This window comes from Adiantum capillus-veneris, chromosome 23, assembly GCF_014529385.1.
Source record: "Adiantum capillus-veneris isolate H3 chromosome 23, ASM1452938v2, whole genome shotgun sequence".
Taxonomy (NCBI): Eukaryota; Viridiplantae; Streptophyta; class Polypodiopsida; order Polypodiales; family Pteridaceae; genus Adiantum; species Adiantum capillus-veneris.
This window is the reverse complement of record NC_140953.1, coordinates 61,549,756-61,568,447: the sequence shown is the minus strand read 5'-3', so window position 1 is coordinate 61,568,447 and position 18,692 is coordinate 61,549,756. Positions and strand designations below refer to the sequence as shown.

General features: G+C 46.3%; 1 protein-coding gene across 1 annotated transcript in view; it reads left to right on the top strand.

Annotated features, from left to right (window-relative positions):
- The window catches only part of EMB3126 (Ribosomal protein L1p/L10e family), a 53,551-nt gene that overhangs the window by 1,535 nt on the left and 33,324 nt on the right, over nucleotides 1-18,692 (top strand). The gene's annotated exons all lie outside the window — the stretch shown is intronic.

Sequence of the window (18,692 nt, the reverse complement as noted above, 5' to 3'; positions counted from 1 at the left end):
ATGATCAAGCCGATGTCGAAGATACCGTGTACTGCAGCAGTCACTGAGAAACCGCACGGACCACCACCGGATGGTGTCCTGGCAGGAGGTAACTTCATCCTCTGTGAAAAACACAAGCCATGTGTCTGCTGTCCACCCAGAAACGCATCTGTGAGGTGATGAAAACGCTCTGTCCAGCGATTTTCGGCGTGCTTGTACGCTCCCGGCTGGGTCCGGAATAGTGCAGAGGGTGTAGAGAAGGGTGGTGAATCATTGTCACTGCTCTAGATGGGCTCAAAACAGAGAAAACAGCAAGGGGTAATGGTTGAAATCTGTAGATTTGAAGAGGAACTTCGCCAGCAAGGCACTGGATGCCAATGCCAGGTAGGTGGTGGCAAGATCTAGGGTCCAGAAGCTGAGCGTTGCCCTCTTGCTGCATAAATGCAGGTCAATTTGCAACCCACTTTTGTTGCACTTTTTGGCACCAAAAACCTTCTGATTGTTGAAAAAACAAAGGCTTGATGGGTACCCTAGGTGCCCAGCAACTTGTGGAAGGTGTCAACGATGCAAATTGACCAATAAAACTGCTAAAAATGGGCTGAAAACCCAAAAACGCAGGTCTGGCTGAAAAACGCAGATGGAGCAGAGGAGGTTTCCGGCAATGAAATGATCCCAAAAGTGAAGCGTCAGCAGCGTGATGCAAAAACACTGTCCTGATTTGCAAAACGCAGGTGAAGGGGTGTTAGGTGCAGCGGAATGATTGTTTGCGCTTTGCTCAAGATGAGTGCTCCGAACTGTGCTCAAGGTTCCTTTTAGTTCTTATGGAAGGGAGAGCCTTCCGTTCTTAATGGAAAGTGCTATGATCACAACAAAGTGAATGGACACTGTGCGTGCAAGTGTATGAGACTGAGAGAAAGAGAGAAGAGAGATACGACACCAGAGACGACGTAAAACCCTCCTCCGAAGGCCCCACTCTCGTCGGTGAGAGTGGTCTACTTATTGATTGCACAAAGTGGTACAATGCGGATGCAATGGACTGATGCAACTTGGGACTATGCCGATGACGACGACGACGACTTTAGGGCTGAAATCTGTGGTCTCTATCTGCCGGAAATCTGCTGAACTTGGGGGCTGTTTTGGGTGGCTGAAAACGCAGGTTTTGGCTGCGTTTTTGAGGGCTGAAAATGAGTTCTTTTGCAATTCTCCAAGGCTGAAACTGCTGCTATCTGTGAGGCTGAAATCGCTGAACTTCCTGCTGCAGCAGATGGCTGAAAATGGAAAACGCTGGGCTGCTTGTAGCGTTAGCAAAAACGCTAGCAGGCTGGGATTATGGCGATGAAGCAAATCTGCAAAATGCCAGGCTAGGGTGACTGTGGGCGATACCAAACTGGAAACGCTAGTGCTAGGTGTTGATGGCGATCAAGCAAAGCTGAAAACGCCAAGTGAGGGGAGTGTCTGGCGATGGTGAAGACCCAAACTGAAAACGCTAGGCTCATGGAGAAGAAAACGCCAGGCTTGGCGGTACTGTGGGTTCTTGGTGAGAAGATGCCTGTCGAGCGGGGAGCTCCTGCTGCCTCTTCTGCCATTTAGTGCTCACTTGGGTTTGCTTATATATTAACTTAGCAAAATTGCCCTACCTACTTTTGTTGGGAAGTCACTTAAATTAATAAGTGAAAAATACCAAAAATAGGAAAAATAGGTTAAACTTACTGGAAAATTCCCTTGACTGATTTTAATGGATTCTGATGGGAATACTGATGATCATGCTGTGTGCAACTAGAGGATATGCATTTACACTAAGTGACTGGGCATGCATGGTCTACGAATAGACTCACAAAAGTGCCAGATCACTTCTAATCTAGACTGACTGGACCGATTGAACCCTGTTATGCTATAGCTTGTCCACGGACACATAGGGTTGGATGTGTCACGTGATAGGGGGGATCCTCCGCGATGAAAAACGTAGATCTCATCGCACGCCTAGTTGTTTGCAAAACGTTGGCAAATTCTGCATAAAAACGTTGGTTATGAAGAGATTAGACGCAAGTCTAATGGGGAAGGCGACAGTTCTGTCTACAATGCAAGAGGTAGAAATCAAAAGCGTGATGTGGGCAACAAGACTCAAAATAGAAGTAAGAGCAAGACAAAGGATAAGGATGTCACTTGCTATCAATGTGGCAGAAAGGGACACAAGAAACCCGATTGCAGGTATTTCAAGAAGAGCAGGATAGGAAGAAGGAAGCGCGAGAGAAGAAGAAGAAAGATGAGACAAAAGGGGAAAATCAGCAGCTGGTTTCTCCAAGGATGCCGAAAATGCAAATGTATCCTCTATTGTGGTCATTGAAGAGTTGTCAGACGTTGAGGAAATTTTGGTTGCGGCTTCATGCCCCTCAGATTTGGTGATAGCTAATGCAGAAGACATGCTTATCTCGAAGAAATATGTCATTGATGCATTGCTTAGTGCTAATGATGGCCTATCCCAATCTTGGATAGTAGATTCTGGTGCGTCTTTCCATGCGACTCTATCTTTGGAGTGTTGCCACATATGCTGTAGGCAATTATGGCAAGGTGTACCTTGGTGATAATTTTGCTTGCTATATTGAGGGAATGGGTACCATGCGTTTGGCTCTTAACAATGGTTAAGAGCTTGTATTGAATGATGTCAGGTTTGTACTAGGCATTAAGAAAAGTTTGCTATCTGCTGGCAGCTAGATGCACATGGTTTTACTACCATCTTTGCTGGGGGTTCATGGAAGTTGCTTAAGGGCTCTATGCTTGTTGCAAAAGGGTCTAAAAGAGGTACTTTATACTATCTTGGATGCAAAGCTTTGCTTGGCAAGTTTCTTGCTGTTGCTGAAGTTGCTTCACCTACAATATTGTGGCATAAAAACTTGGCCATATGAGCCAAAGGGGTATTGATGTGCTTTCGTCTCCGAAGAGGGTTGATGTAAAAGGCAAAAACTTGGATTTTTGTAACCATTGTCTTTATGGAAAGCAAAAGAAATCTTTTTACTACTCTGATGTCTCTCGCAAAGCTCATCCTCTTGATCTTATTCACTTTGATGTATGCACTATGCCTGTTAAATCTTTTGGTGGTGCATTGTATTTTGTTGCATTTATTGATGACTGTACTAGGAAAGGATGGGTGCATTTGTTGAAAAGTAAGAGTGAGACTTTTTATGCTTTTAAGAAGTTTCATGCTTTTGTTACCACTCAAAAGAGTGCTAAGCTTAAATGTCTCAGGTCGGACAATGGAGGAGAATATGTATCTGTTGAATTTCAGCGTTTTTGTGATCATAATGGGATTAAAGGGATTTGACAGCCCCTTATAATCCCTTTTCGAATGGTGTGACTGAGAGCTATAACCGTACTTTATGTGAGTGTGCGTTGCATGTTGTCCACCGCTAATCTTTCCCAAGAGTTTTGGAAAGAGGCATTAAAAACCGCAGTTCATATTTACAATCGCTCTCCTAATAGTACGGTGAAAAATGACATTCTAGAGGAGGTTTGGTCTGGCAAACTTGCCTGCTATGAGTATTTGGCTTCGCTGCTATGAGTATTTGGCTGCGAAGCTTTTGTTCATGTATACAATGACTTGAGAAACAAAGCTTGATATGAAGTCCATTAAAGGAGTCTTCCTAGGTTATATGTGGAAGAAGGTGAAATGGGCTAGAGAGTGTGGTTACCACAGCTTAGAAAGGTAATTTGTAGTCGAGATGTAGTGTTCAATGAGGCAAAATTGCTTAAGAATGCTATAAAATTTGATGCTGACAAGAAAATAGTCAGATTTCAGCTTTCCGTGCCACCCATTGATGTTGAAAAAGAGCCTCATGATGCATCACCACAAGGTGAAATTGATAATCAGCTGGTTAACCTTGAGCCAGAAAAGGTAGGACATGATATTGATGCGTCTAATGAGGATGGACAGCCACCTGAATTGGCTGAAAATGATTTTCAGTAGCATGATAGAGCTGAAAATGAGTTGCCTCATGATATAGAAGTTAGAACAGTTGCTTGAGAATGTAGATCATTGGGTACGCAGGTCAACTCGTTTGAGAAGGCAACTGCAGAGAGTTAATCTCTCTTTGCATCATGTAATGTTGACAGATTACTTATAAAGAGGCTAAGTCATGTGAGTCGATCAATAAGTGGGAGCTTGCAATGCAAGAGGAAATGAAATCCTTGTATGCAAATGATACTTGGGATCTTGTGCCATTGCCTAAAGGGAGAAAGTCCCTTCCTAACAAATGGGTGTACAAGATTCAGATTGTGGATGGAAAACCCGCGTACAAGGCAAGATTGGTTGCAAAAGGATATGCACAGAAAGAAGGAATTGATTTTCAAGAAATCCTTTTCCCTGTTGTAAAGCTTACAACTTTACGTGTCCTTTTTGCTCTCGTTGTGGTGCTTGATTTAGAATTGGATGTAAAGACAACATTTTTGCATGGTGACATTGAAGAGGATATATATATATGAAACAATCTGAGGGTTTTGTAGTTTCTACACGTGAGGAACTAGTATGCAAACTGAAAAGGGTTGTGTATGGTTTGAGACAATCATCGCGGCAGTGGTATAAGAAGTTTGACACTTTTATGCTGTCTCAAGGCTTTAAACGCAGCCATGCAGATCATTGTTTGTATATGAAAAGGGATGAAGATGGTAGTCCCATCATACTTGTTCTCTATGTTGATGACATGCTGCTTGTCGGGAAACATAAGACTAGTCTCGATGCTCTGAAGCATAAGCTAAATTTAGCATTTGCCATGAAGGATTTGGGTGATGCAGAGCATATTTTGGGCATGCGTATTAAAAGAGAGAGAAATTTGAAATTGCTGTTTTTATCTCAAGAAAAGTACATTGCAAAAGTATTCGACAGGTTTAATATGGCTGATGCTAAGCCTCTTGGAGTACCTTTACCTCCATATACCAAGCTTAGCAAAGCAGATTGCCCAAAGGATGAGGTGGCATTGAAAGCAATGAAGGGAATTCCTTATGCATCCGCTGTGGTTCTCTTATGTATGCTATGGTTGCCACTTGTTCCGACATTGCTTATGCTGTGGGAGTTGCTAGTCAATACATATCGAAACTTGGTAAAGCGCATTGGGAAGCTGTCAAATGCATTCTGAGATATTTGAAAGGTACACAATCAAAGTGTATTTGTTATGGCAAAAGTGACTTGAAGTTGCAGGGATATTGTGATGCCGACATGGCAGGTGACATGGATACTAGGAAATCTACCAGTGAATATGTATTTGCTATTGCTGGTGGTGCAGTCTCTTGGTGTTCTAGGTTGGAGAAAATTGTGGCATTGAGTACTACTGAGGCTGAATACATTTCAGCCACAGAAGCTTCAAAGGAAGCCATTTGGTTGGCAGACTTGCAAAAGAACTTGGCATGCCTGCTCATACTCCAGTGTTGGGTTGTGATAGCTACAGTGCTGTCTATCTAGCCAAAAATGCCATGTTTCAACCAAACACATAGATGTGCGGTACTACTTCATACGACAGGTATTACAGGATGGTCTAGTTATCTTGACTAAGATCCGTACACAGGATAACCCTGCAGATGTTCTCACCAAGAGTCTTGCTAAGGCTCAACACGAGCATTGCATACAGCTGGTGGGAGTTGGTTAACTTAAAGGCGTCATTTATGCCTTTAAGTGGGAGGTTGTTGGGTTAAAGGCCCTAAATAACCCCTTATGTACACTTTATGTACATTTTTTTACTTTGTCATGTTCAATGTTTGTCAGGTTCACATTGAACCTGGACACATTTTTAAAAGGTCACTTATAATAAAAGTGGAAAACCCACAACTCAACATTAGTGAGTTTTCCCAAAAACGTATGAGCATTTCTCTTTGCAACTTCTTCCTTCACCCACGCCTGGCTGCATCCAGCCCAATCCTACACTCCTTCACCGCGTGCATCTCCCTGTAGCCTCTGCTTCGTGCTTTCAATTTACACATTTATTAGGATCTGGGTCTTCTTTATGGTTTGTGGGGTTTTCCTACAATAGGTAGGGCTTTTTTACTAATTTTCAATGTGGAGAGCCCACACTTGTGTATTTTTGGCATATAAGTGCATTGCAGAGCAGTCAGTGTTTGGGCACACACTCTTTCTAGTGTTTTCTCTCTCTAGTGTTTTTTGTGTTGCAATTCACAAACGTTTCTCTCACCAACATTTTCTCTCTACACAACGTTTTTCTCTAGGGATCTCACTCTCTCTCTAGCTTTTCACTCTCTCCGCCTTCTTTCCTCCGCTATAGGTTGTGTTGCAGATTGGCTACCCGTGCCCATTCGGTGGGCGATATGCAATAGGAGGACGATTCCGAGGAGATCTGTCGCGATAATCTGAGATCCATTGGCTGCCCGGTCTTGAGAGGAGGTTTGCTCGCGGTTGTAGATGAGATCACTACCCGATTCACCCTTGTTCTCGTTTCCTTTGTACCATTTCTTCATGAAATTTCAAGGATTACATACAAAATTTAACTATAAAAAGCCTTTTCCAATCTGTTTTATTGAAAAGAGCCGTTTCTGCCTTTTGATAGCATTGCCGGTCTCACGCCATTTCCCATTCCATGCGACTATCAGTAGATCTCTTGGTGATGCTAGTTGCTTCTTCTCTATCATCTTTATCATTGATTGTTCCTTGTATTTTGCAATTCCGTAGCTCAATGGTTTTAGATGGTGCCAGCTGGCGAGCAGATGCCTTGGCAGTACGTTCCTTACTTTATGACACCACCGGTGGCTTTCTGGTTATCTTGGCCTTTGGGGTGCAATTATAGAGAGTTTTTGGTGGAAACTACCTATCTTTGAGAGGCAATTGTCATCTTGTCTCATCCTTAGGTTGATAGGACACTTTTCACTCTCTTCAGGAGAGGTTTTTTCACCTTTGGCCTTTCGGTTTTTCATCTTGTCCATGTGGTTAGTCGTATAAGGTTTTATTATATGTCGTTGAGCATGCTTGTAACTAAGTCTTGTACTTGACCTTTGAATCACCACCATTGGGATGTTTTGAGAGGCTTTTGAAGTGATAGAACTTAGCCACTTTTATGTGTGTGAGAGAGAGAGAGAGAGAGAGAGAGAGAGAGAGAGAGAGAGAGAGAGAGAGAGAGAGAGAGAGAGAGAGGATTCATGCAAGATTGACATATGATGCCACCTTTCCACACCCTATCCTTCCCGGAGCTCGATGGGAGGCCATTAGAGTAGTTAGCTCCCGCGGGAAGTGTCGTTGTGTTGACCCTCGTTTCGCTTCCGCTGATGCTGCACTTTGGAGGCTTTGGGTGTGGGAGGGTCGTGCCCTATCTCAGCTATATTGGGACCCATGAGAGTGACATTGGCCTCACTCTAACCCTACATGTGCACCTGTATCCTTCTTTGAGTATACACTGTCAGGATTGGACGGTTAGCATTGATGAGACAGCAGCCAGAGCAGCCCACTTGTATGTGTTTCTGGTTACATTCAGGTCTCTCTCATGCCTATCTGCAGCAGTTTTGGTCCGCCATCTGGGATATTTACATGCGGCTCGTCATATTTCCTTTTTCATGTGGATGATTGCGCATGCTGGACTTCCAGTTGGGACTTGGCTAGCTACTATGGATCATGATCCGTTATGTCCTTGCTGTCCTTTGCGACTCCCTGAGTCACCTGCACACTGTCTTTGGTCATGCTCAGCCTCCCATGTAGTGTGGCTTGCAGTTTGCTTTCTACTTAGCAAAGCAGGTGTTCAACATGGATTTCTTACTTGGGGATCTGTCTCATGGTTGATGCCGATGCCCGGCCCCCATCTTTTTTACGAGGGCTCAAACACAGATCCAGCCTTTATGCTTACCTCGGCTGGTTATCGGTGAGGGACTTTGGCTATGCTACCACAGATTGCTTGGCAGGGGGATTCTCAGACACGTGATGAGGTTTTTTCAGTCATCACTAGTATTACACTCTGGAATGTTTGGAGAGCTCGTTGTCTCCACATTCTTAGTGCGGCTCCACAGCTCCTTCAGGATACCCTCACTGCCATTTGGCTGGATATCATTCACACCCTGATTTGGCAGTGGGATTCTTCCTCAGGTGCATCTCGAGCAGCCGAGGCTCGCCGTTTTACCTTCCTTCGGCGTTGGGCACGATCCCCACTCTTCTTCACACTTACAGGTGGACAGATTACGTGGCATTATGTCCCTCCTCGGTGGTTTCTCCTCCACTCGTCACACCAACCACCATGAGATTGTTTTAGTGGAGTTGTCACTATAATGGCTCTCCTCCTTACATGCAGCTTGTACACCCCACGTGATAGGCTATTTTGGCATCCGTTGGGGATTATATTGTACTCAGTAATATACAGCCCTGACTTTTTCCAAAAGCGAGAGAGAGAGAGAGAGAGAGAGAGAGAGAGAGAGAGAGAGAGAGAGAGAGAGAGAGAGAGAGAGAGAGAGAGAGAGAGAGAGAGAGAGAGATTTGAAAGCTCTCAGCTCGGCAAGAGGACACACATTGACTGGGCTAGATGGGATGATGGGCCAGCACGCTCTTTACATCGTTGGTCAGATGCTTTGTTGGCTGGGGCACATGGGCACAGGTGATTGGAGCCACATATGGGATCCGTAGAGGAGAAGCGGCGACGAAGAGCACACCTAGAAGTTCAGCGTAAACTTAATCCGTGGTGCCTAGGCGTATGTTTGTGTTCGTCGAGTGTTCTAACCCTAATATGGACAACACAACATCCGAACTTGGGCGTCACTGTCCCGCATGGGTTGCCACTCGTATGAGAGAGATTGATGAGGCTATTCGACCTGACTGGCACACCCTTATTGGAGGACAAACTCTTTTACCTTCTCATCACGGATCGTGGGTGTACTTCGATCCCCACTCGAGAGACGCGATCGTTGCTCAGCATGGGAGTGGCATTGTGGAGACTGTCCATCATGAATGTCACATCAGAGTAGAGTTTCAAGGTGAGGTTTCGCTTGATCAACAATTGATTCCCCTTTGGTAGCCGATTAGGGTGGTTGGCTCTTTCCAGAGGTGGTCATGTGTTGACCCTGTTTTTACTACTGAGGAGGCACCACTTTGGGGACCGTGGATTTGGCAAGGAAAGCCACTTGTTTAGCTGGATTGGGATCCTGGTGAGTGGCAGTGACTTTCGTTGAGCGATGATGGAGCCCCTCTTATCCTTTTTTGAGTACTCTTATCTCCCTTGGGAGGAGGTGTCTTTTGCAATCTCGGCACCCTCTTGACCGTCCTCTCCAGTCAGAGGTTTGGCAAGATCAACGAGTCCTCCCCACTCCAGAGACAATTTTGGTCATCGGTAAATAATCTCAAAGAAAAGCTGTCATTCCTTCTGAGTGATTGAAGTAGGATGATAGCCCTGTTGTACTTGCGAAGCTTGATTTTGACAACTACTTCTCCAAAGCGTGCCGAGTGAAGAGTGCCGATTGGACTAACTTGAGAAGCACCATGTGGGTAACGCTTTGGTTGCATGCGTATAAACAACCTCACTAGTTAAAAAAAGCCTCTAAACTTTGATCTTGTCCCATCAAACTTTTCACGGAGGTTGACCTTGGGCTCCTTCCTTTGTTGTGGTGGACTAGTAAAAGTGCGGTTGGATTGGCTTCACGTAGTTCTTGGATTGAGGCTTGAAGTTCTTGCACCACTAGACTCGGCAAGTGTGGTTGCTCTGCTTTCCCCACTGGATTAGCTAAAATCATGAGTGGATTTTGGCACGTATTGGCCTCACGTAGTTTGTGGACGGGCGTTGAAGGTCTTGCACCACTGGACATAGCAAGTGTGGTTGCTCTACTTTCCATCGTTCATGTAGCTCCTGAATTTGTTGCTGCAACTTTTGCAAGTTAGCCACAACACCTTCCAATATAGACTCTGATGTCTAGGCAAGATCAAAGACGTGTAGGCTTGCCAAATTGTTATGAGCGTGCCTTGAGCTAGAGAAGAGCGAGAGAAGGTGCTCACAATATACACGAGCTTGGAACTATTGTGGCGTATAATCTTGATTACAAGACTTAATGCTCAATTAAGAGAACTTGATTACAAAACTCCGATTACAAGAATGGAGTACAAGGCAAGAGTAGATTACAAGAACATGGCTAGATAACAAGACAAGAACTAGAAGAGGACTTACCTCGCAGGAGCCTCACAACTGTGTTGGCAAGATTGAGGAGCTTTGTAGCCCAAGGCCTCTATTTATACTAAAGCCTAAGGAGGTTAAGGACGCATGTCAATACCACATGGCATGGCATGGATGTCAATACATGGTGCACATGCATGGTGACACATGGCATGACACATGGTTGTTGACATAAGCGATGATGCTGACATGAGTGATGGTGCAGACAATCCTTTAGAAGCTTCTAGTACAAGCTTTTAGAATCTTCTAGGATCTTCCTTCTAGAACCTTCCAGAATTTTTTGGAAGCTCGCATCCATGACAATGTGCAACATATTTAACCACTTGAGTGACCATGTATACAGGAACTTGAATAGAATCCTAAATATTATGTTAGTGTATGGGAGCATATATTTGTACCTAGTTCTACATCCACTATTGGACACTGATGATGTTAGTGGGGATGTCCTAGTAGTTAGTCGATACTATACGTTATGGAGCTGATGGTTATATGGTCTTGTGGGTGACTACCATGAGTCTATATCTTGCACTTCCTTTAAAGGTGAGTTTGGGCTTATCCTAGATTCATCCAAGATATATTTTCTAGTCGTATAGTGAACATGTAGACTTTACACTAGTGAAGGTTATGGCTAGTTAATATTAGGCTAATTCTTTCTATACTAAGCTTATCCTGGATTCATCTAGGTATAATTCTTTCTATTGTCTTGTGGGTGACTACCATAAGTCTATACCTTGCACTTTTCTTCAAAGGTGAATTTGGGCTTATCCTAGATTCGTCTAGGTATATATTACGTTTTCAACAACTTCTAGAAACATGTGTGTTTTGTCTTCGCATTTTCGAAACCAAACGTCTGCAATTGTTGAAAACACAAAACGTTTCTTGTTACACTGGCGGCAACTATTCTTGGTCCTTTTCTTCCTCTCTTACTCTCTTTGCATGCACACATCAAAGCATTAATTGTATACACTTGTCATATATAGTGTAAACAAAAAGGGGGACCAAATACTTTCTATCATATCTCATCTCCTCCTCCTCCTCTCTCTCTCTCTCTCTCTCTCTCTCTCTCTCTCTCTCTCTCTCTCTCTCTCTCGCTCTCTCATGTTAGCGACATTGATATATGGCTATATCATATATCTTTGGTAACATTGGGCCAAATGTGTGCACATATACACTTCATACATACATCGAATTGATGTTTCAGTTTGACGTTTCATTGAGAGCTTGGAGGGAAGGGTGAAAGATTTCAAGGTGAAACATGACGTTTCGAGGGTGAAATGTTTCGGGTCTTAATCGTTTTATGGTTACGTTAGACTAACAGTTTCGAAGTGAGAGCGCAAAGCAGAAGGTACCGGTAGGTGCACGTTGCGATGCAGTAAAGGATTGGGGCAAGAAGCAGGAGGCACAGTGCAGCAGAGAAGAAGCACTAGCAATCGAAAGCGGAGAGAGAGAGAGAGAGAGAGAGAGAGAGAGAGAGAGAGAGAGAGAGAGAGAGAGAGAGAGAGAGCGCTCACGTTTTTTGGGAAAACTTAATAAGTGAGTTTTGGGTTTTCCCACTTTTATTATAAGTGACTTTAAAAAAATGTGTCTAGAGTCAATGTGAACCTGGACAAAGTATAAAAATGTACAAAACGGGATTATTTAAGCCGTTAACCCAACAACCTTCCACTTAAAGGCATAAATGATGCCTTTAAGTTAACCAACTCCCACTAGCTGTATGCAATGCTCATGTTGAGCCTTAGCAAGACTCTTGGTGAGAATATCTGCAGGGTTATCCTGTGTATGGATCTTAGTCAAGGTGACTAGACCATCCTTCAATACCTGACGTATGAAGTGGTACCGCACATCTATGTGTTTGGTACACGCATGAAACATGGCATTTTTGGCTAAATAGACAGCACTCTGGCTATCACAACCCAACACGGTGTATGAGCAGGCATGCCAAGTTCTTTTGCAAGTCTTTCCAACCAAATGGCCTCCTTTGAAGCCTCTGTGGCTGAAATATATTCAGCCTCAATAGTACTCAATGCCACAATTTTTTGCAACCCAGAACACCAAGAGACTGCAGCACCAACAATGGCAAATACATATCCATTGGTAGATTTCCTGGTATCCATGTCACCTGCCATGTCTGCATCACAATATCCCTGCAACTTTTTTTTTTTTCCGAGAAAAAGATCCTTCTATTAGTTACTGAAAACTGCCCATAGGGCTACATCCACCTCTGCAAGAGAGGGCTACAACAAACATGATGGGGAGACTCTCCCAATGAAAAAACAACATATATACAATGAGGCTAAATCAAGAGATGGGAGGAGGGAAGAGCCACACAGGTGGACAGTAGTGCCATCTGAGCACCATCTGAGCACCCCCTGGACTATGGTGTAGAAAGGCCCAGGGCGCCAGAGTCGAAGGAAAGCCTCGCGGCGCTCCCGCATGCGGCCGGAGCTGCCCTGTAGTCCCTCAAGCTGTCCTCTGAGAGTATGGATCAGCTCTAGCCAAAAGTCACGAACAGTCTCTGCTGGTGGCACAGGGCGAGCCTCAAAGATGCGGAAACAGCGGGCCTGCCAGATGAACCAGAGAGCTAGGCCATTGATGAGCTCCCAACACTCCTCTCTCTCACTGCACCACTCCTGTGGAGTAAGCTCTGTAGCAGGCTGGAGTGTAGGTCGCCCCCCCTGCATCACTATCATCCGGCTGGTGGAATATAGCTCAAACTGTAGTGCCGGGCCCGTGAGGGTGGACCAAGCCGTTGCCCCCCAAGTGTACTGTCGAGCCGTGGAGAGGGCAGGCATCAGCTGAAGAACTCGTAGCCACACCTGCTGGGCCGAGGGACAGTCCCAAAGACAGTGACGTTGACTCTCCACCAACTGGTCACAAGCTGCACATGCGGTCGGGAGACCACTATGCACAAGCCAGCTCCCTACTGCTGTGGCTCTGTGTGCAACTAGCCACTGGAACAAAGTGACGCGCCGCGGCTGTCTGGAGTCCCACAGCCTCTGCCAAAAAGCTGCCAAGAACTCGAATGTGAGGCCCTCCTCCTGCCAATGACGTGCTGTAGCGGGGTGGGCCTCTCTGTGTGCTGCAAGTATGTGACGTCCAAGCCGAACAGTGTACTGAAAGAAGGGGACTCCTGGGCGGTCTGCAGAAAAGAAAGGGTCCCTCCATAGCCACTCACCAGGATCCCACTGTACTCGTGCCAGTGGACAACACTCCCAAGCCCATAGCCTCCAGTGTCCAGTCTCAAGAGTTGCTGGGGTCAGGGTCTATGACGCAAGTTCTCCCACAGATGCCCACAACTCGGATCCTCTGGAAACAACACTCTGCTACCTGCGGGGTCTCTACTGCAACTCGCTGTAAACGTCTCCCACCCTGAAGCTCGAAGAACAGGGCTTGGACAGTCTCTGAGCAGGCCCTGACTGAAATGAGAACCTCCAGTCGTGTGAAGGCTCCCATCCACCGGGGTGCTACTGGCTCGAGAGGCGTGAGCCACTCAACTGGAACTGACTCTGAGATGTCCTGACACATGCTCTGCACCCCTCTCATGCCCTGTAGCTGGGCACCCTGCACCTCCTTTGACAAACCTGTGAACTCTAGCCAGTCACCTAGAGAGCGTGCTGGACCTGCTGCCATGGGACCCCAAGAAACATGAGGCTGACTCCCAACCAAGTGGCCTCTCTGAGTGCTAACCATGGGGTTCCAGACGAGGGGCTGCCGTAGGCGCTCCTCCGTGCACGTCGGCTGTCTTTGCTCTAGGCCACGCCGTAGGAGCTCCCAAGATCGAAGCAGACTCACAGCGAATCGGTCCTCCAGTCTCCTGCTCAAACCAACTCGGCGCAACTCTGTAAAGATCCATCTGGTCGAAGGTTGCCAAGGGCCTCCTGACTGAGGCACCCTGGCACGAAGCCTCTGCAGCAAGAACTCCTTCCAGGGCTCCTCGCCTGGAAGAAGTCCTCTGACGACGAACTTCCCAAGAAGGGCTCTGCTCTGCTGTGCTGGATCAATGATCCCAAGCCCTCCCTGAGAACAAGGAAGTGTGATGACCGACCAAGCCACCTTGGCTCGGGCAATCTGAGTGTCACGACCTGACCAAAGGTAGTTCCTGATCAGCCTCTCTACCTGGCTGATACAAGAACTCGAGAAAATCCAGCAAGAAGTGATGTACCACATAGTCGCCAACAACACCTGGTTGGCAACTACTACTCTACCAGCCAGCGAAAGTCGTGCTGAGCTCCAATGTAACAGCTTTCTCCTGATGGACAGGAGAAGAGGAGCAATCTGTTGCTCGGGGGACAAATCCAAACCAACCTGACAACCCAAGTACCGAACTGCAGTCCCTGGAGGAATCCGCCTGAAACCCTCACCTGGCATCCAATCTAGCACAGGAGCACTGCCAACGGAGAAAGCCACTGTCTTTCTCTAGTTGATCAGTGCGCCCGATGCACAGCAGAAGGTCGCCAAAGCCTGCTCACATCTGTGTAGATTGGCCTCCTGGCCCTCTAAGTACAAGGCTGAGTCGTCGGCAAACTCAGCGTCCAGAAGCTCATCTCCCCGTATAGGGAGTGCAAGGCCCCTCAGACCAACCTGCTGTGACACCAAAAATCTGCTCATCGCCTCCGCATAGAACAGAAAGAGAAAGGGGGCAAGAGGACAACCCTGTCTGACCGAACGTGTGAGCATGAAGCGCTCCCCTCTACCTCCTGCCAAAAGCACCTGACTGTGAGCTTGTCCGTACAAAGCTGACACCCCTCTGATCCAAGCATCTGAGAAGCCCATCCTGTGTAGAGTGCCCTCTAGAAAGTCCCAATCAACTCTGTCGTATGCCTTCTCAAAATCAAGAAGAAGAATCACAAGGTCCTCCCCACGGAGCCGTGACAGGGCAGAAGCCTCCCAGAAAGTGAAGATGTTGTCAAGGATACTGCGTTCCTTGACAAAACCTGTCTGAGTCCCATGTATAAGGCTCTCCAAAAGTGGCTGAATCCTCAAACTCAGAGCCTTGGCAAGAATTTTGTAGGCTGAATTGAGGATGGTGATGGGGCGCCACTGTCTAATCTCATCCAAAGAGCCACCCTCCTTTGGAATGAGGTAAATCAGGCCCTCACTCATGCTATCCGGCATCACTCGTGTGTGCAGAATGTACTGAAAGGCACTACAAAGATCTGGGCCAAGCAGGTCCCAGTACTCCAAGAAGAAACTGGGAGTCAGCCCATCCTCACCTGGACAGCTACCACGAGGTAGGGCCCTAAGAGCCGTGTGTAGCTCCTCAAGCTGAAGAGGCATCTCCAGCCTCTGGTGCATCTCCTCAGTCACAAGACAAGGCATCTGTGCCCAAACCTGCTCTCTGCATGCATCCTGCCGCTCTGACTGAGGCTTAGCCGACAGTAACTCACGGTAAAAGTCAGTAGCAACTGCACGCATATCCTCGGGCTCACAAACAACTGACCCATCAGGTCTCCTCAACTGATTGACCTTGGCATGCGAGTGCCGAGTCCCACTGTCTCAAAAAAAACACCTGTCACTCTGTCACCCACCTGAGTCCACTGAGATGCCTGTCGGTGATAGGCAAACTCATGACGCCTCTCCTCTGTGCAAGCAAGCTCCCGTCGAGCCTGCTGTAACTGCTCCTCCAACCATGGACTGTCTGGATGCTGCTCCTGCATCCTCTGTAGTGAAGCAATGCCTCGTCTGAGACGCTGCTCCTCCTCTCTCGCTGCAGCCCGTCGAGCCAAAGACTCCTGGAGAAAAAAGTGGCTAAGCTGAGCTAGGCTTAAGGCCACTCTGTCTGCAGGTAGAGCCTGGCTGTCCATGCCCTCTGTCCAAAGAGCCTCTACCCTCTCTCTGAGTGCTGAGTCCAACAGGACCCGCTCTGGGATACGAAGCATCGTGCTCCCACTCCGCTGCCTGTCTGCCACTGTGAGGATCACTGGTGCATGATCCGAGAAGGAGGTCCCTGCCAGAATGCCCAATGATCCCCCCAAGTCACTGTGTCACGATTGTGACTATGTTAACAGCAATACATCTACTCCTAGTTGCAGATACGCGAAGTGCCATGCCAAGGAGGACCCCTGCGCTTGGATGGTCACACCCCTTCGCCCAAAAGACGTGTCTCTTCGCCAAAAGCCACACTCCTTCGACAACTGGTCACACCCCTTCGCTCTACGGGTGCGACTCTTCGCCCAATGGTTGCAGCTCTTCGCCGAAAGGACGTGTCTTTATGTCTAAAGTCATGTCTCTTCACCAAGAGACATGTCTTGTCATTTGTGTCTATTCGTCTCCTATATAAGGAACCCTTGTATCACACATTTGAATCAATCAAACACAGAGTCTTCTAAGTCTTGTCTCAAGTACAATTCAAGTTTCTTAAGTCTTAATCATGAGTTTAAGTACTTAATTAAGGATTAGTACCTAGAATCCTTACAGTGGTATCAGAGCAAATTTTTTTTCCCAGGCCTTTGGACTTGGCGTCTACCTAGTCTCGCCGTTGCCGACCCTACCCGCGACACTCACCTCGTGTGTTGTATGGCCGCAGAGGAAAGATGGTGTACTTCTACTACGCGTATGAGAGATACAGATGTGTGTGTGCGGGCGTACCGGTGATTGTGACCCTTCATGAGGAGGTTCGAGCGGATGTGCCTTATCAAATCACACTCACACCCGCAAAAGGGCACAAGACGCATCTTTTCCCCAAGTGCTCGAGCCTCGCACCCCATCTCCCCCATGCTCGCACCCGTTCCTGGCGGCGTGCCTTTTAGTTTGCGCATCCCTTCTTGATGCCTCTTCGTGCGCTGGCTGCCTTTCATGCTGAAACGCTGCCATATTGAACGCTGGCTGAATTTCCACGTGCTGAACGTTTTGCTGGGCATTCTTTTGAGCTGATTTTAAATTCTCCAAGCAGCAGAGTTTTGTTTACGCTGGCTGGACAGCGCTGCTCTTTCTTCTTACGCTGGGCAGATTTTAACGATGGCAGCCTTATTTTGACGCTGGGCAAATTTTCCTATTCTAAAGTTTAAGTGGCCACCTAAATTAACTCATTAAGTGGCCACCCAAAGTTCACTTGCCTTGAGTGGCCGCCCACTACCCAAATTTTTTAAAACCCCATGTGAAAACCCCAATTTTTTAAAAAGCCAATGCCAACACACCTTATCAATTTAAAAAAAAAACCCCCAAATTTATTAAACCCAAAGTGGCCAGCCACTACCCCAAAATTTATACACAAGAATTACAACCCATGTGCAACCATTAAAAGAGCCTTACAGTAAAACAAATAAGACCCATCGTCCGAGCAAAGCCTTCCTTTTCATCAACGGTTCATGCTCGAGTATGGACTCTCACCTCTCATTGTGGAAGCAGCGGGTAGCCGCCTTGGAACAAGACATCTCCTCACTTACAGTGAAATTGGAGGCTATCCGGCGACAGTTGCAACAACCTTTTGGTATCAAACAGTTTTCGATTGTTTCTCAGCAATCTATTTCTCACCCTCAGCATGTTTCTTCAGAAACAACCCAACACAAACTCACTTTGCTTGAGCAACAACGTGCTCAGAAGCAACATTCTTTGTAGCATGACTGCTATAACAAGCCTCAACCTCAAAATGATCATCGGCAAAAGCAGCAACATGAAGCTTTCAGAAGATCTCCCCTTAAAGAGCATTCAACCTCTTCGAAGTGGGCTCACATAGTGGCACATATTTCCAACCCTAGTCAAGTACTCGGTCGTGAACGCCGCAACGCTGGACAAGTTCCCCCTTGCGAGCCATGCCATGCTTCTCCTACTCTGGAAGCCTTAATACCCGCTGATAAAGCTGAAGGTTCAAGAGATTTTGGTTCATGTGTGGCATCCCAAACACACACAACTTCTTTGGTTGTGGTCCAGGCAAAAACAAAAGCCTTGTCACCGCCCTTGCAGAATGAAGTCTTTGTTTCTGATGAGATAACTGATGCTGTGGTGAATGATAATTCTTCAAACTTGAAGATACCAATTCTTACCTTCAATGATACAAAGGATAAAATGGATACAAAATCTTGCAGCACGACTTCAGTCGCTGCAATTGAATATTTGGACACAACTTGTTTCACAGATAAACCTTTACAGATGGATATACCTCCAAACACTAATCTGTCTCAGTCTACGACATCCCTTCAAAAGGATTTTACGGTTCCAGACAAACCAATGGAATACCTTACAGATTTCCAACCGGTGGTCTTTACTCAAAAGAAAACTCAAGTCAGTTTACCAATAATTTCACTCGAAGCAGATACAGACTCAATCTTTTATTGGACAAAGCTCGAAGTTACAAATGACTTTGACAAAGGCAATAATCAAGTTGCAAATGTGATACTCATACTTTTGACAAAGATGAGACAAGTTGCAGATATGATCATTTCACAGTTTGACAAAATAGTCATGGTCAATAATAGTGTCATGACGTGGGACTTAACAAAAAGAGCTTTGGATGCAGAAGCACTACAAAAATACATTTCCTTCTTCTCGGAATTTCTTCAACTACCCTGGGTGTCACAAAGTGATGACGTGGCGGACAGCAGAAACCCTAATTTTTGCCAAAAACCCTAAAATTCCTACAAACCC